The 21,978-nt window shown below is 44.0% G+C and overlaps 1 pseudogene; it reads right to left on the reverse strand.

The window, feature by feature from the left end:
• Window positions 1–17,429: 17,429 nt before the first annotated feature.
• Window positions 17,430–17,606, reverse strand: LOC135876905 (U2 spliceosomal RNA; annotated as a pseudogene).
• Between the last annotated feature and the right edge of the window lie 4,372 nt (window positions 17,607–21,978).

A 21,978-nucleotide genomic window follows, 5' to 3' on the forward strand; every position in this document is an offset into this window, starting at 1 on the left:
CTCTGTGATTTTTCCAAAGCAAAATACTACAGATTATACTAGACACCAGGATGTCTATATAAAACAGGTTTAGGTAACCATAGTAAATGCTAGTGATTCTGCTAATCATCAGCTGAAGTGTCCCATATACATCTTTCTTGCGAGAAATTACTAATATTGGAGCAATATGCACAAATGTCCCTCCACAGTTCTGAATACAAAGATCTTCCCCTCCCTAAAAGTCTGTACACTGGAATTAGTAGATGAATTAAGGCTTCCAGAAAAGATCAAGAAATCTGTACTGATGTGAATATTTGATTCAGAATGACTGAATGGACAGTCAAGCTCAGCTTTGATGAAGAAAATAACAATATGATGACAAAATGGGGAAAAATATATTAACATTTGGTGTTGCATGAATGCAGTTGTAGCACGGCTCCTACATGATGCCATTACTACAGCAACATTTCTTGAACGACGTTTGTAAGTAATATACACTTATCCCATGGTCATGCAATACCATTTCCTATGCCAAAATTAAAAGCAAAATGAAAAAACCCAGGAGCTAAAATTATAAAGCAATAGTTATATGTGTGCATTGCTTTCTCCTGATTTTGGTGGTAATTACTGTTGTATTAATTTAAGTGTCTTGCTCATTGCATTGGTTTGTATTTGTTTGATTTTGTATTTTTCTAGAAAACAAAGAATTTGTTAAAAATCATTTCTGTGCTTTTTGCTTCACAGTTTGTATAATGTTTTGTTGGTGTTTACTCGCATCATATGATATTTCTTGCTTTTCAGCAAAATAATTGTTGCTGTATTAGAATGTGACTCTCAAACGTTTTTTTTAGTTAAATATTCTATTTTGCCCTTGTATACAAGCAAAATAACTGATGGGTAAGTTTGATATTAAATGTAACAGCTATATACTATTCTTATTTCCATGGTGACTAGGCAGTTCACTAAATACTTGGGTAGCCATGCATGTAAAATTGTCATTAATGTCAATGGAAATTCTGCATACAAACTGAGGGCAACATATGGTCCTTTGTTTATATTGCATAGTTGAAGTAAATGTTGAAATATACTTAGGCAAGATACTGGATAATGCAGTAATTTAATAAATAACACTATCTCTGGTCAAAAAACAGATTTCCCATCCCATGGGAAATTATTTAGTTTTGTCCCAAATTAGGACAAAAAGTAGAAATCCTGGAATTTTTTGCAAAATAAAATATAAGGCTGAAATATTTCATTTCAATAAGGTTAAATGTTTCATTTTGACAATAAATATTATTATAATATGTCAAAACAATAAAGTCAACATGAAATATTTCAACTTTATCAAAATGAAACATTTCAATAGTTTCTCTGTCAAAAATGTTGACGAAATCACTATGTTCCCGCAAAACATTTTGATTTAGTTGAATCAGCATTTACTAATGGAAATGTTTTGACCAGTTCTAAATGACACTTTAAAAGGAATCACTATGCTAACATGTGAATTAGTGAAACAACAATAGAAAAAAACTCACCCAGAATTTCAGCAAATGTATTACACTCTAACAATTCTCAGGACTTATTTCAACTTAAAACGCAGGTCTGAGAAGTGACTTTGAAAACAGCACATTTTTTATCAACAGATCTGCTGCTCCTTGTGAGTATTCAGATTTTCTTGCAATCTGTCTTTATTTGTTCTATGAAGTAACACCTATGGTGCTATATAGTCTATAACAAAATTGATCTTTGCATAATTTAGACTCTAAAAAACATATGTATTAGTTGTTGTTTTTCCACTCAGGTTCTCTCTGCAGAGCCACCAAAAGTGAACGAGAGTGAGCTGGATTCTAATCCTTGTGCATCACCAGCAGAGCTATTTACTAAACTATTTACAGGGCAAATTCATGCTTAAAGATTGCAAAACTAGCACTGAGGGCATGCTCTGAGGGCAACAGGGTTAATCACCAGCTGCACTGGGCTCACACTTGGGGGGGAGGTAAAGATGGCCTTAAGCCACCTTTCTGCCTCCTTTGGTTCTGGTCTCTTCAATATGTTCTAGCAGTTATAAGATTTCTCTAATTTACATGGCTGGTTCCTTAGCAGTGATTCCACTGATCCAAGATTGCCAGAGCACTGTACATTCTAACTCTGCCCCTCCAATAATAATAATTTAATAATATGGAGGAGAAGGAGTTGTTAAATACTCCTATGAAACTACAAATCTACTGATTTCAATGGGAGTTGGATTATGTCAGGAGACCAGGTCGTAGTCAGTCATGGCTAGTGGTCGGAGCAGGAGTCAGGCCTAGTGGTTGGAATCTGACTGTCAGAGCCCAAGGTCAAGGCAGAGTCAGAGCCAGGGATCAGAGCCAAAGGTCAGAACCGGAATCACAGTCTGAATGACAGAGCCACAGGTGAAGACCGAGTCAGAGCCAGTAACCAGAGCTGAAGGTCAGAACAGATTATGTGGAGTTAGAGATAGGGTGACTGGACAGCAAGTGTGAAAAATCGGGACAGGGGGTAGGGAGTAATAGGAGCCTATATAAAAAAAAGACCCCAAAATTGGGACTGTCCCTATAAAATCAGGACATCTGGTCACCCTAGTCAGGAAAGGCAGAGCAGGGCTGGTTCCAAGGCAGGAGCAAGGCTGGGATAGGACTTGAATGAGGCCAGGTGCAGGGCAGGGTCTAAGCTGGAATGAGGTTGGAGGCAGGTGCAGGGATCCAGGCTGGAGCAGAGCAGGAACAGGGGTAGGAGGGAGGTGAGCACAGGGAGGCAGAGAAATAGTAGGCATGAGCAATGAGCAGCTGCTGATCCTCCACAGTTGCTGGGCTTAAAAGCAAGACACTTGACTGCCTTAGCCAATCAGGTGGTTCTGCTGTGGCCCAGCTGCACTCATTGGCTGTCTGATGATTGGGCGGGCACAGCTGCAAGCCTTCATTCCTGACAGACTGAGTCCTACACAGGTGAATACATAACTAATAAAAATAAGTGCCTTTGCGGGATCTAGATTATTAAAGACTCAATTCATATTCTTTTTTTTTTCTTCTTATCCTCCCACACCCTCAGACGCATAAGGCATTCACCAGTTTCCACCATTTATTTCCATCTTGTGCTGGCCTATTCAGGCTTCTGAGTGTCATGTTGATGGATTTAGCTTCATTCTCTATTGTTCTACATAAGAACAATAGGTTTCTGTAGGTTGCCCTCTTTTTCTCTTTCCAGCTGGTGTCCATGTTACACCTGACATGGAAGCTGTGTTGTTGGCATCGGTAAAGCATATTCTAAAAATGTCAATTGTCTTCATCTTGCCATGCTTGATGCTTCAAGCTGGTGTGCTGTACTTAGAATTTCTGATGTTGTTATCATGGTGCCTGCAGTGGTTCATGACCATGAGTGCCAACCTCAGGGCAGACTTTCAAAAAGCAGGGCAGACACCCCAAAATGGTGGTATGTTCTATAATTAGATTTCACCATCCCTGTAACAAATGTGAACTCCTGGATCACTGTAACAGCCTTACTACGGGGTCACTCTAGTCTATCTTGCCACCCAGGCAAGCTGGACTTAGTAATAAATGGTTACTGACTCAAAAAAAAATAATCACTAAATATTCAGGTTCTCCCAGTGCCAAGAGACCAATCACTTACCCCAGATCAATTTGTACCTCAAATCTCACATCAAAGACAACACTCGTAGTCAATCCTATAGTAAACTAACTAAGTATATATTAACTAGGAAAAATAAATAAAAGTTATTTACAGGTTAAAGCCAGCAACATATAAGCACACATGAGTTACAGTCTATGGTTCCAAAATATGACAGAGCTGTAGAAATCTGTCCTAATATCTTTTAGGGCTAACCATGGGTGACCCTGAAGATCTCTGCTTTTGTTCTTTAGCTCCAGCCCTTGTGAGAGTCCTAACAACAAAGAGAAAACTATTTTTTCTTGTGAGCTTCTTTATATGCCCTCCCCCAAGAGTTCAAACCAATGGGATGAGTGCTACTGCACATAACTTCTTCATGGATGGATGGGGCAATCAACGAAGTTTTTTTCCTACAGTGGCCCGTTTAGTTTTGATAGTCTTTCTTGATGGGTGGGGGAAGTATTCTTCCTGCCTAGGTTCATAAATTCAGAGCAGGCATTTTTTATAATTATAAAGCAAACGTTTCATATTACCTTATAGCATGAGATACAGATATTACAAGTAAGATTAATGCATGCAGCAACTTACAAGCATTTTATAGAGTCTAAACACTAAACACATCCTTACAAATCTAACACCTATCTTGAACAATACTAACATACAGATGAGCTAGTCTGGTTTCAAGCTATGAATTTGTGAGTTCTCAGCTGACATCAAGAGACTTGTCAGGAGCCGGCACCTGGTATACCAGCGTCACAGTTGTAAATAAACTCTTTCCAAAAAACTCTTCCGCAGACATTTACTTTGGAATGAGTTGATCTTATCAATTGCTGTTGTGGATTTCCATGACTCTGTTCCATAAAGGAGGACAGACATGATGCTGGTGTTAAAAATTCATATTTTTGTATCAGTGCTGATCATGCTATTTTCCCAAATCTTTTCAAGTTTATCCTTGTGATGTTGTTTGACACCTAGCATGGTGTCACCATCATAACACATCTTGCTCCCCAGATACATAAAATAACTTACTTCCTCCAGTACTTCTCCGTCTACTCAGATGTTTGCTTTTGGAACGTTAATAGCCATATATCATGTCTTCCCCTTCTTGATGAACAAACCAACTTGTTTTTCTCTGTCTGCCAAAAGCTGGGTCTTTTTTTCCCATTAAGCAATGTCATTAGCAAAAACAAGGTCATCCAACTGCACTTTATCATTTGTCTATAAAATTCTTCAGTTGCCTTCTAGAGTTATTTTCCTCATGACACAGTCAGTGACCATTACAAACAACAGGGACATAATACACCCTTCCCTTACTACCATTGGCTGATGTTATCACCATCTCTAACTGCATATTTGGCATTATCACATAGGTCTTTGATTATTCTAATTAAGATATCAGAACTGTTGATATGGTGAACTATTATGTTTGCTGTTTCTGACAGATTCTGCAATATGAATTAAAATTATCAGGGCATATATTACAATTGGAATCCACTACCCTAGGAAAAAAGGGTCATATAAATCATCCAGTGGGAATGAAAATAGGTTTTATAAGGACTCTAAGTGCAAATCAGAAGTAATTCGTGACTCATCTTGTCTGCATTGCTGTGCTCTAATTTAATTGACTAGTTATCTTTCTTTGACAGTTCATCATAATTGTTGGCAGTGTAGTCTTTTCCTTTAAAAAACATTTGTCAGACATTAAAAATAAGACAAGAAGTTGGCTACTGGTTACTTCAGAGCTTTTTTATTAAACTGCAAAGAGTTTTATGTTTTTGGATGCGGATATATTATAGGCAGTGCTGGTGCTGATGTCTAAGTTAAGGTGCCTAATACTTTTCATTATAAGCCCTAGATTTCAGTTGCTTATAACTTTGCCAAACTGTAACTATTTGGGCTTGAGTGTTCTTCGAGTGCTGATCCCTATGTCTATGCCACATGTGGGTACCCATGCACTCCATGTGCCTGAGACCAGAGATTTGTAGCAGATAGTGTCTGTTGGTCCGTGCCTGTGCAGTTATTCTCCTTGTGCTCTGAACTGAGGACATAAAAAATGGCAAGGGCCGACACCTCTCTAATTCTTTGTTACTATCGCATGGCCTGAGTCAGAATCTTCTGTGTCTAAAACGATCTTCTTCTACTTTCAGAATCTATAAATATATATTGTAAATAGTTTTTAGTATTAGCCTTAGTGTCTCAGTGGTTTTAGTATTTATAGTTAATATAGTTTGATAGTTTCTCCCAATCTCAGGGAGCCTCTCCCTGTGGAGAAGGACTATACCCAGAGTCCCGGGGTTAAGAACTGTATCTCTTGCCCCAAGTCCTTCTCCGTTAGCAATGAACACCAGTGCTGACTTACTGTTTTGGGAGGCTCACATCGCTACTAAGTGCAGCATTTGCTGCTCCTCCTTTCCCTGAACCCACAAGGGAAAAGAGCTCCATCTGTAGAAACAACTCATGGAGAATGCCATGAGCCCCCAGTTGGATGCAGGTCAGGGAGTCCCCGTGTACAACAGCCTCAGACGGCAAGCAGTGCCCCTCCAAGCACAAGCTCCGGAGCAGAGGCCAAAACTGTTAAGCCTAAGAAATCTTTTCATAAGAGCAGGGGACATACTCACAGGCATGAAGACAGATCCCTGTCTAGATCTACCTCTAAGAAAAAAGATCCTGCCCCATCTCAGTCCAAGTCAGATTCCTTGCATGCAGGGTTAAGGAATTAGGTCTGCATAAATCTTCTGGCCAAGAGAGGAAAGAGAGAAGGAAGAAACTGCCACTGGTACCGACTCTATAATTCACAGTCTGAAAGATCAGCACCTGCCGGCTCTGATCAGGAGCTCCATGTTGGACTCCCATTTGACAGTTCTGGCATATTCCAGCAGCAATCCTCTGAGCATCAAGTCACTGGATGCACTGGATTCATCAGTCCCAACCTCTGGGACTCCCTGAACTCTGAGAAGGACTGAAAGCTTTACTACACTGGAGAATATTTTCATCTTTCCCCACTTGCAATCTCTTCTTCTATCTGGCCCAGTCCTCCTCAGAGACATTTCATCACTGAAAGAAACCACCTCAAGGATGAAGGGATTCTTGCCTACCATGTCCACAAGCTGGTGGCACCACCAATAGAGCATGAAACTACCTTTCACTGGATGAATCTGATGTTCTAGATCAGTGTTTCCCAAACTTGGGATGCCGCTTGTGTAGGAAAGCCCCTGGTGGGCCGGGCCAGTTTGTTTACCTGCCCCGTCCGCAGGTTCCACCAATCGCGGCTCCCATTGGCCGCGGTTCACTGCTCCAGGCCAATGGGAGCTGCTGGAAGCGGCACGGGCCGAGGGTTAAAAAATTATCTTAAGATTTCATCTGCACTTACCATGGTACATCCCCACCCAATTCCTAGGAGCTGACCAGACTGCATATGTATTGTCCCCCACAATCAGACTGAGTGTGATTCATAGCAGGGTTCCAAGGCTGAGCAGAACTTTCTCTGAAATTGCATCTTCTGGCTGCTGGGAGCTGTTGTGACACTAGGAACAAGAAATCAGAGCCAGAAGACTACCTCTACTGTCCTCTCAGTGCCCTCTCCCCCTCCATGCCCATGCCGCATGGAAGCAAGGAATCAGCCTGACTGGAATGCTGAGGGGAGAGAGCTCGGCAGAACACTGAGACAATAAGTGGTGGGGAAGAAAGGCAGAAAGGACCAGGGTGGAGTTGGAGAAACTGAGGGGAGGCCTGGGACCAGTGAAGCACTCAGATCCTATGGTGATAACAGCCATAAAAAAGCCCACAAAGAAGTTAATAATTCTGTATTCAGAAGATCTGTGCAGTAACTAAGACATGGGACCACACACCAAGCGGTGAGGGTAAAAAAAAACATTGAATAGCTACCCACTTAGTGAGCACCGTATATCCTGTGTATGGGTCCTGTGGAAAGAATATGTGATTATATAGTGAATGCTACCTCAAGCAAATACCCATAGGACAAGAGGTCCCCAAACTGTGGGGCCCGCTAGGGGGCACAGAGGAACGTTCAGGGGGCATGGCTGTGTTGGACCAGCCCCCATGGGGGGTGGGAAGGGAGCACCACCCAGCCCTGCTCTGCCCCAAGCTCTGCTCCGATCCCAGGTCCTGGCCCAAGCTCCGCTCCCGGCCCTAGCCCCAGCCTGGGCCCCCAACCATGACCCTGCCGCGGCTTCGGCTTCAACTCGCAGCCCCAGCCTCGGCCCCTGGTCATGGCTCTGTTCCCAGACCCAGACCCACCCCTAGCTGTGACCCCAGTCTCGGCTCCCTTTCCCTAGTCTGACCCCCTCCCCTCCCGCAGAGCCCATGGGGAGCGACTGTGAAAAGTTTGGGGACCACTGCCATAGGACCAGCAAAAATCTATTGCCTAGAAGAGGTGGGGCTAGGTTCATCCTGTGTGGGGCAGGAATCACCTGCACTTCAGGACCATTCATAGCCAAGGAAGGCAAGCTGTGTTTCTAGCTTCCATTTCTCAGACTCTCTGTCAAGGGCCACTTATTTAATTTCCATTAGGGGCTCAATGCAAGACCTGTTGGCAGTGGCATCCTTGTGCTGCCTTGGTTCATCCTGAGCTTCCTCCAGGTTAGGGCGGCTCGCTTTTTAGGTGGTGTTATTACCCTACACACCTCCCAGCTCCAGCAGAGAGGAGGTCATATCGAGGAATGAATCTTGATCGTAGCCTTTAATTTAAGGATAATGTATGGCAACTCTTCAACAGCCCTGAGGAACACTATGCAATGGATTAGAACAGGAAGTATCCAGTTTAAAACAGAAGGGAGAATTTACAGTACATAGACAATATTTAATTACGCAAATTGGAATCTGGCCAGGCACCAGAGCTATCAGCCTTAATCATGTGAAAAGTGGCAATAGGAACTTTACTATTCAGAAGTGGTGATCAGCACAATGGTTTTGCAAATGTGATTGGGGATCATCTCCAGGACCACAGTGCTTCCAAAAAGCACACTGGTGTAGGGGCATTCCTTCAGTACCAACTCAGAGGGAAGACTGCTACCTTCTGACTCACCAAGTCCACTAAACACTGACTTACATTGAACCTATTTAACCTCTGAGAGCTTACCTCTGAGAGCTGCAGCCCACAACAAGCACACTGGATACAACCTAATTAGTAGCAAACATGGATGACAGGCACTGTCACCTAGAATTCATTCAAACCCAGACAAGCAAATGGAAACGATAACAATACTTTTCTTTGTACGACTGTAGTCTCTCTATCTGAGGCTCCTAAAGTACGTTACAAAACTTACTGAATCCAGCCTCAAAACCATCCGTTAATTTTAAGGCCAAAAGCAACCATTATGATAGTTTTGTCTGAACTCCTGCGTAAGACAGACAATTGAATTTCACCCAGTAAAATTTGTGCATTGAGTCCAATAACTTGTGGTTGACCTACAGCGTATATTCTAGAAAGACGTGCCATAATGACTGTCTCACTGCAACTGATTTCCAGCACGGGTGGATAGATTCACACTGGCTCCACTCACTCTGGAGCTAGTGAACTAACACAGTAGCAGCCTGGACAGTGCTGCAGGGGCGGCAGCTCGGGCTAGCCACCTGAGCCACCGACCAGGCTGCAACTTCTATGCTACTGTTTTAGCATGCCAGCTCGAGCAGAACCAGTACAAGTCTGTCTACCTGTGCTGGAAACCACACCTCCCCACTGCAGTGCAGATGCACCTTAAAGACTTCACATCCTTTGTTAAGCTGTTCCGGTGTCTAAATGGTTCAATATATTATTTGCAGTTTACATTTTGCTATATTTAAAATCTGTTGGTGCCTAATTTTTTGCTGTAAAAGACCACTAGGTACTTAGGTTTATACCTCTGGTCACGCACAGAACACCTTGATCTAGGAGCCCAGACACCTATCTCATGCCTAAGCCCCAGTGGGATCCTCAAGTCACATGACAATAGGAGCTACCCCACCTCAAGATAGTCAAGTCCGAGGCCTATTCAAGATAGTTAAATCCCAGGCTACTCAAGATAGTTAAGTCCCAGGCAGACTGCGAAGAGCTACAAAAGGATCTCACAAAACTGGATGACTGGGCAACAAAATGGCTGATGAAATTTAATGTTGATAAATGTAAAGCAATGCACATTGGAAAACATAATCCTAATTATACATATAAAATGATGGGATCTAAATTAGCTGTTACCACTCAAGAAAGAGATCTTGGAGTCATTGTGGATAGGTCTCTGAAATCATCCACTCAATGTGCAGCGGCAGTCAAAAAAGCGAACAGAATGTTGTGAATCATCAAGAAAGGAATAGATAATAAGACACAAAGTATCATATTGCCTCTATATAAATCCATGGTACACCCATACCTTGAATACTGCGTACAGATGTGGTCGCCTCATCTCAAAAAAGATATACTGGAATTGGAAAAGATTCAGAAAAGGGCAACAAAAATGATTAGGGGTATAGAACGGCTTCCGTATGAGGGAGGGATTAATAAAACTGGGACTTTTCAGTTTGGAAAAGAGGCGACTAAGTGGGGATATGATAGAGGTCTATAAAATCATGAGTGGTATAGAGAAAGTAAATAAGGAAGTGTTATTTACTCCTTCTCGTAATACAAGAACAAGGGGCCACCAAATGAAATTAATAGGTAGCAGGTTTAAAATAAACACAGGAAAGTATTTTTTCACACAACGCACTGTCAACCTCTGGAACTCCTTGCCAGAGGGTGTTGTGAAGGTCAGTACTATAACGGGATTCAAAAGGGAGCTAGATAGATTCATGGAAGATAGGTCTGTCAATGGCTATTAGCCAGGATGTGCAGGAATGGTGTCCCTAGCCTCTGTTTGCCAGAAACTGGGACTGGGTGACAGGACATGGATCACTTGATGATAACCTGTCTGTTCATTCCCTTTGGGGCACCTGCCATTGGCCACTGTCAGAGGACAGGATACTGGGCTTGATGGACATTTGGCCTGACCCATTATGGCCATTCTCATGTTCTTAGCTCATCTTTGGGGCCTGATCCATTAGGCATCCTCAAAGCAAACCTAATGACACACAAAATGGCTGGGGGGAGTGGTGGAAGGAGGAGGAGCAGGAGGAGGAGGAGACAGAACTGCAACGCCTTTTATTGGCTCTGGCCCAGAGAGGTTAAATGTTTTCTCCAGAGTCACAAGGCAAATCTACGGCAAAGCTGGGAACAGACCCCAATCTCCTTACTCCCTGTCCTGTGCGCTATAGCCTATTGCAAGCTCTTTGGAGCAGAGACTGTCTTTTTGATCTGTGTTTGTACAGCACCTAGCACAATGGGGTCCGGGTCCCTGATATGACCACAATAATAATAAAATAATAATAAAATAATAATTAATATAACCCTAAGACCATTCTAGCTCCCTATAGGAATCATTATTAATTATTATTATTATTACATGCTTTCAATAGGGTACTGTCATTAGTAGAAGATGAAGATTAGTAGAAAATGAAGAATAATACTGAGAACAGGGAACTTGAACACTGTAATCAAACACAACTTGAAAGACATTCTCAGGGAGGCCAAAAGTAAGCTCATACCTACTGAAAATACACAAAGAGCTATGGCTATGTCATGTGAAGACAGCAGACATATCTAACATAATAGTATCTAACACAAAAGCACCCTTATGCCTTTGGGCAGTGTCATAATACAAATACAAACACTAACACATCATCATTAGTTTTATTCTCTAAGCCCCTACTCCCAATGGCTCATTACAGCAAAAAGTACTAACAGACTTGAAAAAGAAATGTGACATACTGCAAAATGGAGTTGTGTTGCAACTCAGAGAACAGCCATGTTGTACATGAGTCACTAACAGGCTTGATACTGTAACTCAGACAAGCCCTAAAGCTCTTCTAGTTGAATGTACACTAGTTTCAAGTTCTCAGGCACTGCTTTTCCCCTCTGGAGTGCTCTTCAATAATCACTCACGATTGTCTTCATGCAACCGGGTGTTAACTATATATACAGTTAAATGCATCCCACTTGCATCTTCTCTATGAACAGGTATAAGTGCACTATATCACCACCCTTGCTTAAGGCAATTGGTAGTTTTTTATAACTGTAACCCCACCCTGTAATTACCTAGAAGTGTTTCATAAATGTATTTATTAAAACACATTTACAACAAAAAAATATTTTCCCCTTAAGCCCTTTATCCATTCATGCCATTAAGGCCACAACTCTCAACTGTTACATCACTGTGTATGAATAGTGACAGGTGTATAAACCAAAATTCTGCCCTTCCAATTCCCTTCTGCAACTCCCATTATTTGTGATATACACAAGAGTATCTGAGGGTTGAACTGGGCCTTTATATTTGGGAGGAAAAGGCAGATGTCTTGTTTTAGCAAAGGCTCAATGGACTTTCAATGTAAATATGGAACACAGTCAGTGTTACAATGTAATCAGTTTACTTTTTGTTCCGATGATAGCTATGCTTTTCCATTGTCATTGCCTCCCAAAAACTCTGTCACCTGTCAGCTCTTGCAGCAGGGACTGTGGAATAACTACCATTAATGATACTTGAGTATGAACATAGTCTAAAGCAACGTTCCCTTAAAAGGAGATAAGTGGGAAACAAGAATTTATTTTAATAGGCACTCTATGTATGGATTAAAAGTATAGCTAAAAAGAAGCAACATTCTTGTTAGTCCTCTCTGTTTTTAAATCTAACAAGCAAAATGTGCCATAGAGCCAGTGTGATATTCATGTATGCCAGGGTATGACTAATTTTTCCTTGATATTTTCAATATGCTATTTTCATAAGATACCTTGAAATTCCCATGAACCTTAATGGAAGACTATGTGACCTAGCAGATAAATTGTTGCCCATATATTGCAAAGGTAGGGTATTTCATTTATCGGGATGAGTCATACTATGCTTTAATATCTTTTGTTATTTGTCAAAACAAAGAATTAGGTTTTTGAACACCTAAGCCCAGATTCACCAAAGGATTTAGGCACCTGAGAGGGGCAGGGCTTAGGACACTTCCTTTTCCTCAGCATCTGCTTTTGGCTAGCTTAGGTGCCTCCCCACCCAGCATATATAGGAAGCCTGGGGGCTGGATCCTCAATGGTATTTAGGTGCCATTAAAATCTATGGGAGTTAGATATCTAAATATCTTAGAGCAGTGGTTCCCAAACTTTAACAACCCGCAAACCCCTTTCACTAAAATGTCAAGTCTCTTGAACCCCCTCCTAAAAATGAATATTTCCATGGATTTCCTCCCTTACCTCAGCATAAATTATAAAAGCAGTGATCTTGGAAATATAAAATTTGTTTTTATGACATGCTTATTACACACTATTTATTAATTATTATTTATCATTACAGTATTTGTATTACATTATGAAAATGGCAACACTCTTCCAAGATCTCACTTTTGTAGCTTGTATCACTTTTGATTAAGCCAGTTATAAGACAAGGCTCCTATCAGAGGCACCAGTAGAAAAACGGGGTGCAGGGGCAAAGCCCCCGTGCACCCCAGGGTCTGGGGGGGGGGCACTGCCGGAAAAGTGGGGGGGCAAGGAAAAAAGGGGAGGGACCTGTGGGGGAGCACACTATGTGGGGGCAGCACGTGACCCTTGTCGCCCCCCGATACTGGTGCCTCTGGCTCCCATGTTTCATCAAGGAGTATCAGATGTGAAACAGCATGAAGGTATTTAAGAAGCCAACTCAAAGAGTTCCTCCTACACAAGCATTCAGGTCTTGAGCACTCCAGGCAAACAATGCACGTTACAACAAAGCTTAAACTTGTTCTTCATAATAAGTTAAAAACAACACTAGCAGCCTATTTAATTTTAAAAACAGCAAAAAATATCCACCTCCTTTTCTATTTGGTATACAGAGTCTTGAAGATTAAATCTCCTCAGTGTGATAGATATGCTTGCTTTGATCTGCTTAGCTCTTGGAAGTCCCCAAGGCTCCGGGCTGCTGGCTCCATGCTGCCCGGAGTTCCTATGGACAGTTCTGTCCGCCATTAAGGAATTTTTTCCCGAGAACCCCCTGTAACATTTCATGAACCCCCAGGGAACCACTGCCTTAGAGGGTCTGGGCCTGGGCCCCTCACTAGACAGCAGGTACATAAAAGTTAGGCTCTGCAATGCTTAGCGTTGCACCACTTAAATCCCTTTGTGAATAGGGTTCTAATCCTGCATAGGCAGATCCATGTGCCCCTCTGGAACAGTTTGCAGGACTGAGGCCTTAATTTATCTGTATCAACAAAAAGATACTTGACATATAATACAATGCCAATTAAACAATCCTCCCCAATTAGCAAGACTGTTTTTAAATTGTTGATGATACTATGAATATATCCTTTCAGTAAAACCCTGGAAACAGGCCTTGTGTGAACACTTTTGCCCTCTTATTGATATCTTGTTTTACAATTCAAATATGCTTCTGTTTTATCTTGAGAGCAGTAGAAGAATCTTCCTATGGCTAATCTAATACTCAGATATTTCCAGAATGTTAATCAAAGTCTGTGTGCCCTAATCTAGAAGTGCTCGTTGTATAACTCAAATTATATAAATTCAACTCCTGTTGTGCTTTAACAGTTCTATGATCATTTTGCAACATGTAAATTATGGATTAATTATTACCACTTTTCTAAAGCTAAATGAAAAAGCCATATGACTTATTTTTCTATAATATATCTTCACTGAAATTGATGGAATTACACTGGGGGATAAATTTTGGACAGCATGTCTGAATATAAATCTTTGCAGCTAGATTCTGCTTGTCTGACCTGCTTGCCCCACCTCCTCTTCATTTTGGTTAATCTACTTGGATCTTGGCTCCTGGGTAGGTGTGTATAGTAGTCCCAGCCTATCGCTGAATGCTTCTCACTTCGAGCAACTGGGCATGGAGCTGGTGGTGAGTGGGAAGAGCCAACGTTCTGCTCCCTTTCCTCCCTACTCACTGGCCAGGCACAAGGGGAAAATAAACCACACCATTTTTCTCCCCTAGAGTACAGTGGAAATATTGACTCTGATTCATAGTTCTTTCTCTGGGTTACTTTTGAAGAAGTATAGTTTTGTGCCATCCCTTGCTCAGCCTAAATAATCATAATATGTTTGTTCAAAAAGTTAAGAAAACAGTTCAGTGATATAAAGATGTGATATATATATGGGCTTTTTCCAGGAGAAATTATATGCAGCCTTCTAGGGAACAAAAATCTCCAGAAGGCTGCATACACTGCTGATGTCGTGAACCTAATTCTCTAGGGGATTAGGGAAAAGTCAGGATGTTGAACAAAGTGAAAGAGGAGAGAGGAAACTTCTGCTGCAGGGATAGATAGAGCTGCTTAGGGGAAGGAGATCGCAGTTAAATGAGTTCTTTGCCTCCCATGCACCAAATGTTCCTGTGATGCTGGCAAACCATGTGCCAGCTCATGCCCAGGCCCCTAGGCCTCACTGAACACTGACAAATGAATAGCTGGAAACCAGTCTGGCTCGCCTGTGTGTTAGTTATGTTAAAATAGAGATTAGAATTATAAGAATGTGTTTAGTATTTAGACTTTATGAAATGCCTGTAGGATGCTACAAGTATCTTGCTTATAATATCTGTATTCTGTGTTATAAGGTAATATTTAAATATTTGTTCTGTAACTATAAAGCTATTTGCTAAGACTGTAAACCCCCAGTCAGGAGAGAAGCATTACCAAGTGTGAAATACTAGTTTACCACAAGATGTATCATCTCCTCTCCAACAAAAGAAGGCCCATAGTCACCAGACAAACCATAGTGGAACATGGGTAGACAAAAGATTTTGTTGATTGCTTCCCCTACACCCATGAAGAGGAGACATGTACTAGTCCTTGTCCCATCACAGCTTGAATGCTGGGGGAAAGGAATAAAAATCCCTGTTAAGGAGAAATTATCATCACTATGCTGCTTTGAATTCAGAGAGGGCAATACTTCTAAGCATAAGTAAAGGATCCCCAACCTGCTTAATTTACATTGTTCCTAAAGGACATATAGAGTTTGCGTATACAACAGCATCTATGATCTTTTGAAACCTAAGACAGTAACTCATCTGTGTGTGTATGTTTACCTGTTTTAACTTTGTAAATAGCTCTCATTTCTTTTTCCTAGTTAGTAAATCTTTAGTTAGTTTATTACAGGATTGGCTACAAGTGTTGTCTTTGGTGAGAGAGCTAAGGTACAATTGACCTGGGGTAAGTGACTGGTCCTTTGGGACTGGTTGTAATCTGAATATTGTTGTGATTTTTGGTGTATGTGACCATCGATCACAAAGGCTTGTTTGCCTGGGTGGCAAGATAGACCCGAGTACCCAAGGTAACTGTCTGTGACTCCATGGTTAGGCTGCTTGAGGAGTTCACATTTGTTATTTGGTTGGTGAAATCTAAGTACAGAATTTACCACCTGTTTGGGGTTTTGTGCCCTGCTTCTTGACAGTCTGCCCTGAGGTTGGCATTCACACTCAAACTTGACAACTCCTACCCTGGACTCATCTTTTAGTTCCTTCCCATCCCACCATCCCCACACTGGAGTCATTCATGCTACAAGTTACTGGCAGATATGTGAGACATCATCTTGTAAAATGCAAGATCTTTATTTCCAAGGAAATACATCTGGCCATTGCTAATTAATTTAATGTTAAAGAAAGACTTTAACAGTAGAACACAGCTGGAAAAAGGACATCAAACTGTTGCCATAGAATGGAATGTGATGTCACAAATTTAGCATTCCAATTTCCCTACAAGAGCAGTGGTGGCCAGGCGGGACGGGACGGGGTGAGGCAGGGTGGGGGGATGGAAAGGATGGGCTGAGGGAGGCACAAACCATCATTTATGCTGTAACATCGTTAATAATTACCAGATGTATGAAGAACTTTCTGAAAAGAAAGAGGAAGGTAAATACCTTGAAGTGTTTGAAAGATTTCCACAGCGTAAATGTAAATGTATCATGGCGTATCTCTGCCATTAACCAACTGACTTAGCATAAAAGTGGCATGCATGAATACAGGCACTTTAAAAGACAGCATCAAGAAGAAGCATGCAATTAAAGGGACAGAGGCAGACTAGGATTCAAATGTAGGTTTTGTGGAACAAATGTAAAAAATATATTGTTAATAGAAATGTGTTCATGCTTTTTTTAAAAAAATCAGTGATCTAAGTGCAGAATTGTATTTAGTAGTATCTATACTACAAAGCACATGGTCTTACCCAAAATGGTAATCTGGTGGAGCAGATAAAATTATAATGATTTATTATGTGTATTACCATAGTACCTAGGGGTTCTAGATATAGACCAGGAATCTGGCAGTATCTCACCAGCTATGTCTAGCAGCATGTCCTGGCTTGCTGCCCTGGGCCAAAGCCTTTCCCAGGCTCCTTCCAAGAACATCTCACCTTATGGCATGAATCTGGAAGATTTACCAAGCATCAAATTGCCCTGTATGCAGCTGGTACCTTTTGTAGCTAAGTCAGTGCAATCACACAGATGAAGTGTCCTTGCAGAGTCCATTCTGCAGTGTATCAGTGCCTTATGTCCTAAGGACTGAATATTGGCTACCTTGCATTATCTGTCAATGTGCAATATTTCTTACGGTCTACACATTCAGAAGATAAAACTGATCCTTCCATCTCAGGCCCCTTCCTTGCCTTTGGGCCCGGAATTCTAAAGTTGGGAAGCTTCTTATATCTGTTCCAGAGATGAGTGGATGCAAGAAAAAGCAACAGAATTTTCAGTGGAACCTTCAATCTAAGCACTGAAATACTGTCCTTAAACAACTTCTTTTTTTCTTTGCACTGTTCCCGGAGGCACTGCAATACCAGGTCGATGCATGGGGTGGATGGAGCAAGCTCCTATTCCATCCCCCTATTTCAAAAATCAATTTAATATACAGTCCTTAAATAAAGGACATATTAGATATTCAAATGATAAGAACAGCTTTAAAAAAATTATTAAAATTAATGTTTAAAATTAAATATACACAAGTTAAGAGGGAAGGTACTGTACATCTGGGGTCCGGCTTGAGTTATGAGGGATTACAGGTATCAGTTACAAGGATCACGAGATACATACATATCACATAACCAGCATAGACCCAGATTGGGGTGCAGGGATTTTGATCTTAACCTTCTTGTTAGGCAGGGACACCTAATGAGTTGATGGGAAAATAGTTTCAACCAAGGATCAGTATCAAAAAGCAGGAGACCTCTCTTTCTGTCCTGTCAGTGGTGACAGACTGTGAAATACACATGTGATTTTTTTTTAACAGCACATTCACAGGGTATGTCTACACTGCAATGTAAGCCCAAGGTTAGTGGGACTGGAGTCAGCTGACCTGTGTTAGGGAACCCTGGGATAGAGTGTCCACATTATATTGTAACCATAAGTTAAGACTTTTCTAAACCATGCTCGAACCTAGAGCTCTGGTATCCACACTGCAGTGTGCAGACATAAGTCAAAATAACCATATCCCAGAGTCCCTAGCACTCCCACCCCCAAAATGTGGCCACTCTAGCCCTAGGACCGTGGTGAACTGTGGGAAAACTTTACTGCCAACACATTACCAGGAAGCAAGTCAATTTGCAAAAGGCTTGATCAGTTCACTCTCCCTTGCAAACCCAGAAGGCTCTCTGATAGTGTGCTTGCAGATCAATAATCAGAAGAAAATCTGTTAATGCTGACCTGATCTGCTGCCATTCGCAAAGTGGGGGTGGCTTCTGTTTTCAATAGAGCAGATTACAGATTGTTGGGAGAGAGGAAGCTATCCCATGGAATTGTGGGATACTTCTGGCTGACTCCTGGGACCCAAGTCAAGTGGGGCTGCGTCTACAGTGCAAAGCAATAGGACTCGGGCCCTGGGTCCTGGCTTAACTCAAGCTTGGACCCTCCAGCCCTGCAGGTTCCTGGGACCCTGGGTCTGAGCCCTAGTTTAGCGCAATTGTAGCATAGACGTAAGAGGGGTTAGGTTTGAGACCAGGTTCAAGCATGGGCTTATGTTGCAATGTAGACAGACCCACAAAGGCTCCAGCTCTTTTTTTAGCAGAGAACCCTAGTACAAACATTGCAGGTAAACTGGGAAATTCACTTCTATTAACTTCTGACTGAGAAACCACCAAAGGAGTTGAATTTTGGATTCTTTCCTGTTCTTGGATTCCACAAGAGACTTGATGCAGTGAGAAATAACCCATTCCTCCTCAACAGAACTCTAAGGGCACCATTAAATATTTCAGATGACAGCACTGAATTTGCATTTTGAAGGTCATGGCTTGATGTGTAAGGCCCTGAAGCCAGACCACTTCAGTGGTAGGACCCAGGATCAATGACTCAGGCAACAGAGTTGAAATTGTTGACATTTTCTGGTAACTTGAAAAGGGTAAAAGGGATCTTCATCACTAACTGACTGAATAAACCACAAAAAGGTGGGTGTGATAAATTCTGATTTTACTTGTGAGAATAGCAATACAAAACGTTGCATTGAGGGGTCAAATTAGAAGAAAAAAGTAGTGGAACTCAAAAGCTCCACCAACTGGTTTATATTTCAATGTAAGCTTACACTTTGGCGCAGAAGATGGCAGCTACCACAAAAAAGCTCCAGCTCATGGTAGTGTATAGGAATAGAGTAACAATAAATAATAATACCTAGTTTTTATGCAGCACTTTTTCATCAGTAAATCTCAAAGTGCTTTACAAAGGAGGTCAGTACCACTATTTTACAGAGGGGGAAACTGAGGTATAGTTTCCAAGGCCATCCAGCAGGCCAATGGCAGAGCCAGCAATAGAACCCAGGTCTCCTGAGTCCCAGTCTAATGAAGAATCCCAGGGGTGGGCAAACTACGGCGTGCGGGCCACATCCGGCCCGCGGGACCATCCTGCCTGTTCCCCAAGCTCCTGGCCCAGGAGGCTAGCCCCCGGCCCCTTCCCTGCTGTTCCCCTTCCCCCACAGCCTCAGCTCGCTCGCTTCGTTGCCGGTGCAATGCTGTGGGCAGCGGGGCTGTGAGCTCCTGGGGCAGCGCAGCTGCAGAGCCCGGCCTGACCCAGTGGTGGTGGTGGCAGCGGCGTGGCCCGGCTCCAGACAGGCGGCACGGCTGTAGCACCGCCAGCCACCGGTGCTCCAGGCAGCGCGGTAAGGGGGCAGTGAGCAGGGGGGGTTGGATAGAGGGCAGCGGAGTTCGGGGTGGTGGTCAGGGAGCGGGGGTGTGGATGGTGGTCAGGGGTAAAACAGGGGGTTGAATGGGGGCAGGGGTCCCGGGGGGGCAGTCAGGAAGGAGGGGGGGTTGGATGGGGCAGGGGTCCCGGGGGGGCCATCAGGAATGAGAGGAGGGGTTGGATGGGGCAGGAGTCCCGGGGGGGAGGGGGAGCAGATAGGAGGTGGGGGCCGGGCCACGACCCCCTCCCCGAACCGGCCCTCCATACAATTTACGAAACCCGATGCGGCCCTCAGGCCAAAAAGTTTGCCCGCCCCTGCACTATCCATTAAGCAACATTGCTTTCCTTTAAGTAGTTCTCAAGCCCTCCAGTGGTGTTCACTGTGTTCTGTGTTTTAAAGCCACCCAGACCCCAGCCAAAGCAGTATTTGTGACTAGGCCTTACATGTTGTGTATATTTAATTAATAAAGTTATTTGGACCCCACTGTTCACTCACTGAACCACTCAGAGCCAGCCACTTTTGACCGGTGGACACATCATTGTTCTTTTGCTCATATTCTAGTGAGAAATCCTTCAGATTTTTCTGCTGCAGTTAATGTTAAAGCAGTTAAACTGTTGTGCAAGTAATAAGTCTCTAATCCTGTTGATAAAATCAGTGCCTGAAGCCATAACATAATATTAAATGGCTGTCAATATTAAGACTGGAGACATTAAGGTGAACAGCAGTTAGTTAGTGTCCAAGCTGGAAGGGCCAGGTCATACAATTTTTTCCATATTCCAAATTCTTCATTGTTCTCCTTAACAACAAGCCCAAGGGTTACTAATAATACTTTTTACTTCCTAGTATTTAGGGCCTGATCCCAAGCCCACTGACTTCTGGGCTTTGGGCCAGACCCCCCCCCCCCCGCAAGCTGTGTGTAGCTAACTGGGGGTGGGGTGGGGGTTGCAGCCCAGTCCGTTCCCCCTAGGCTGTGTGTAACTCTGTGTGTGTGTGTCTATTGCAGCCTTGATCCCTGCCCCCCCCCCCCGACTATGCCTATCTGTCTGGGGGGGGGGGTAGCTCTGGCCTCTGGTCCCCCCCGGTTGTGTGTATCTGTCGGGGGGTGGGAGTGCAGCCCCGGTCCCCCGCCCCTTCCCGCAGTCTGTAGGGCTTGGTCGGGGGTTTGCGGCCCTGGATGGCGGGCAGCAGGCCCGGCGCTGGCGGCAGGCGGAAGGGCAGTGGCTGGCTGGGCGCGGCACAGCGAGCCCCGGGCAGGGCAGAGCCCGGCCCGTCATCACTTCCCCACGGCTGCAGCGGCGGGGCGGGGATGCCCAGAGGCGGCTGGTGCGCTCCGCGCTGACCTCGGTCCCGCTGTGTCGGTGTCGCTGCAGAGATCCTCCTCCTCCCCCGCGCCGCCCGGCTGCAGCAGCAGGCACCAGCAGCGGGCACCAGCCGCCACCATGAGCTCCTGCAGCTCGGACAAGTCCCAGAGCAGCTCGGCCTGCAACACCCCGCTCACCCCGGCGCAGCAGCAGGCGGCCGCGGTCGGCGCCGAGCAAGACTGGGCAGCGGCCAAGGCTTTCTACGACAACCTGGTCTCCACCAAGAGACCCCGACCGGTGAGTGCAGCCGGCGGCAGCACGGAGTAGGCGTGGGGGAGGGGGGACAGCTCTCCGGGGCTTATAAACAGCTGTGTGTGCTTTCTTCCTCTTCTCTCTGATACGTGCCCTGTCTGCCTCCCTCTGCCGATCCTTCCCATCCAACCTCCGGGCCTGGCTTCCCCGTGTGCCACCCCCTCCCCTGGTGCCACCCCTATCTTTTCCCCCCTGGGTCACTGGGTGCCATCCCCACCCTCTCCTTCCTGGGTACCTCACCCTGCAACACCTATGCTGTCCTCCCCATGTGCCACACTATCCTTTCCTCCCGGGATGCCACCTCCTCCCCGTGTGTCACCCCCATCCTCTCCTCCCCGGGTGCCATCCTCCTCCCCGTGTGTCACCCCCATCCTCTCCTCCCGGGGTGCCATCCTCCTCCCCATCCTGTGTGCCACCCACCTCCATCTCCTCCCCCTTTCCTCCCTGTGTGTCACCTTCCCCCCATCTCTCTCTCCTCTCCTCCCCACCCCCACCTGCCCTCTCTCACCATTCCGTTGTCTACAGCCTAAGCCCCAAAATGCCACCACTGTGGCAGTCTCCTCCCGGGCTCTCTT

Source organism: Emys orbicularis, chromosome 3, assembly GCF_028017835.1.
Source record: "Emys orbicularis isolate rEmyOrb1 chromosome 3, rEmyOrb1.hap1, whole genome shotgun sequence".
In the NCBI taxonomy this organism is placed as follows: domain Eukaryota; kingdom Metazoa; phylum Chordata; order Testudines; family Emydidae; genus Emys; species Emys orbicularis.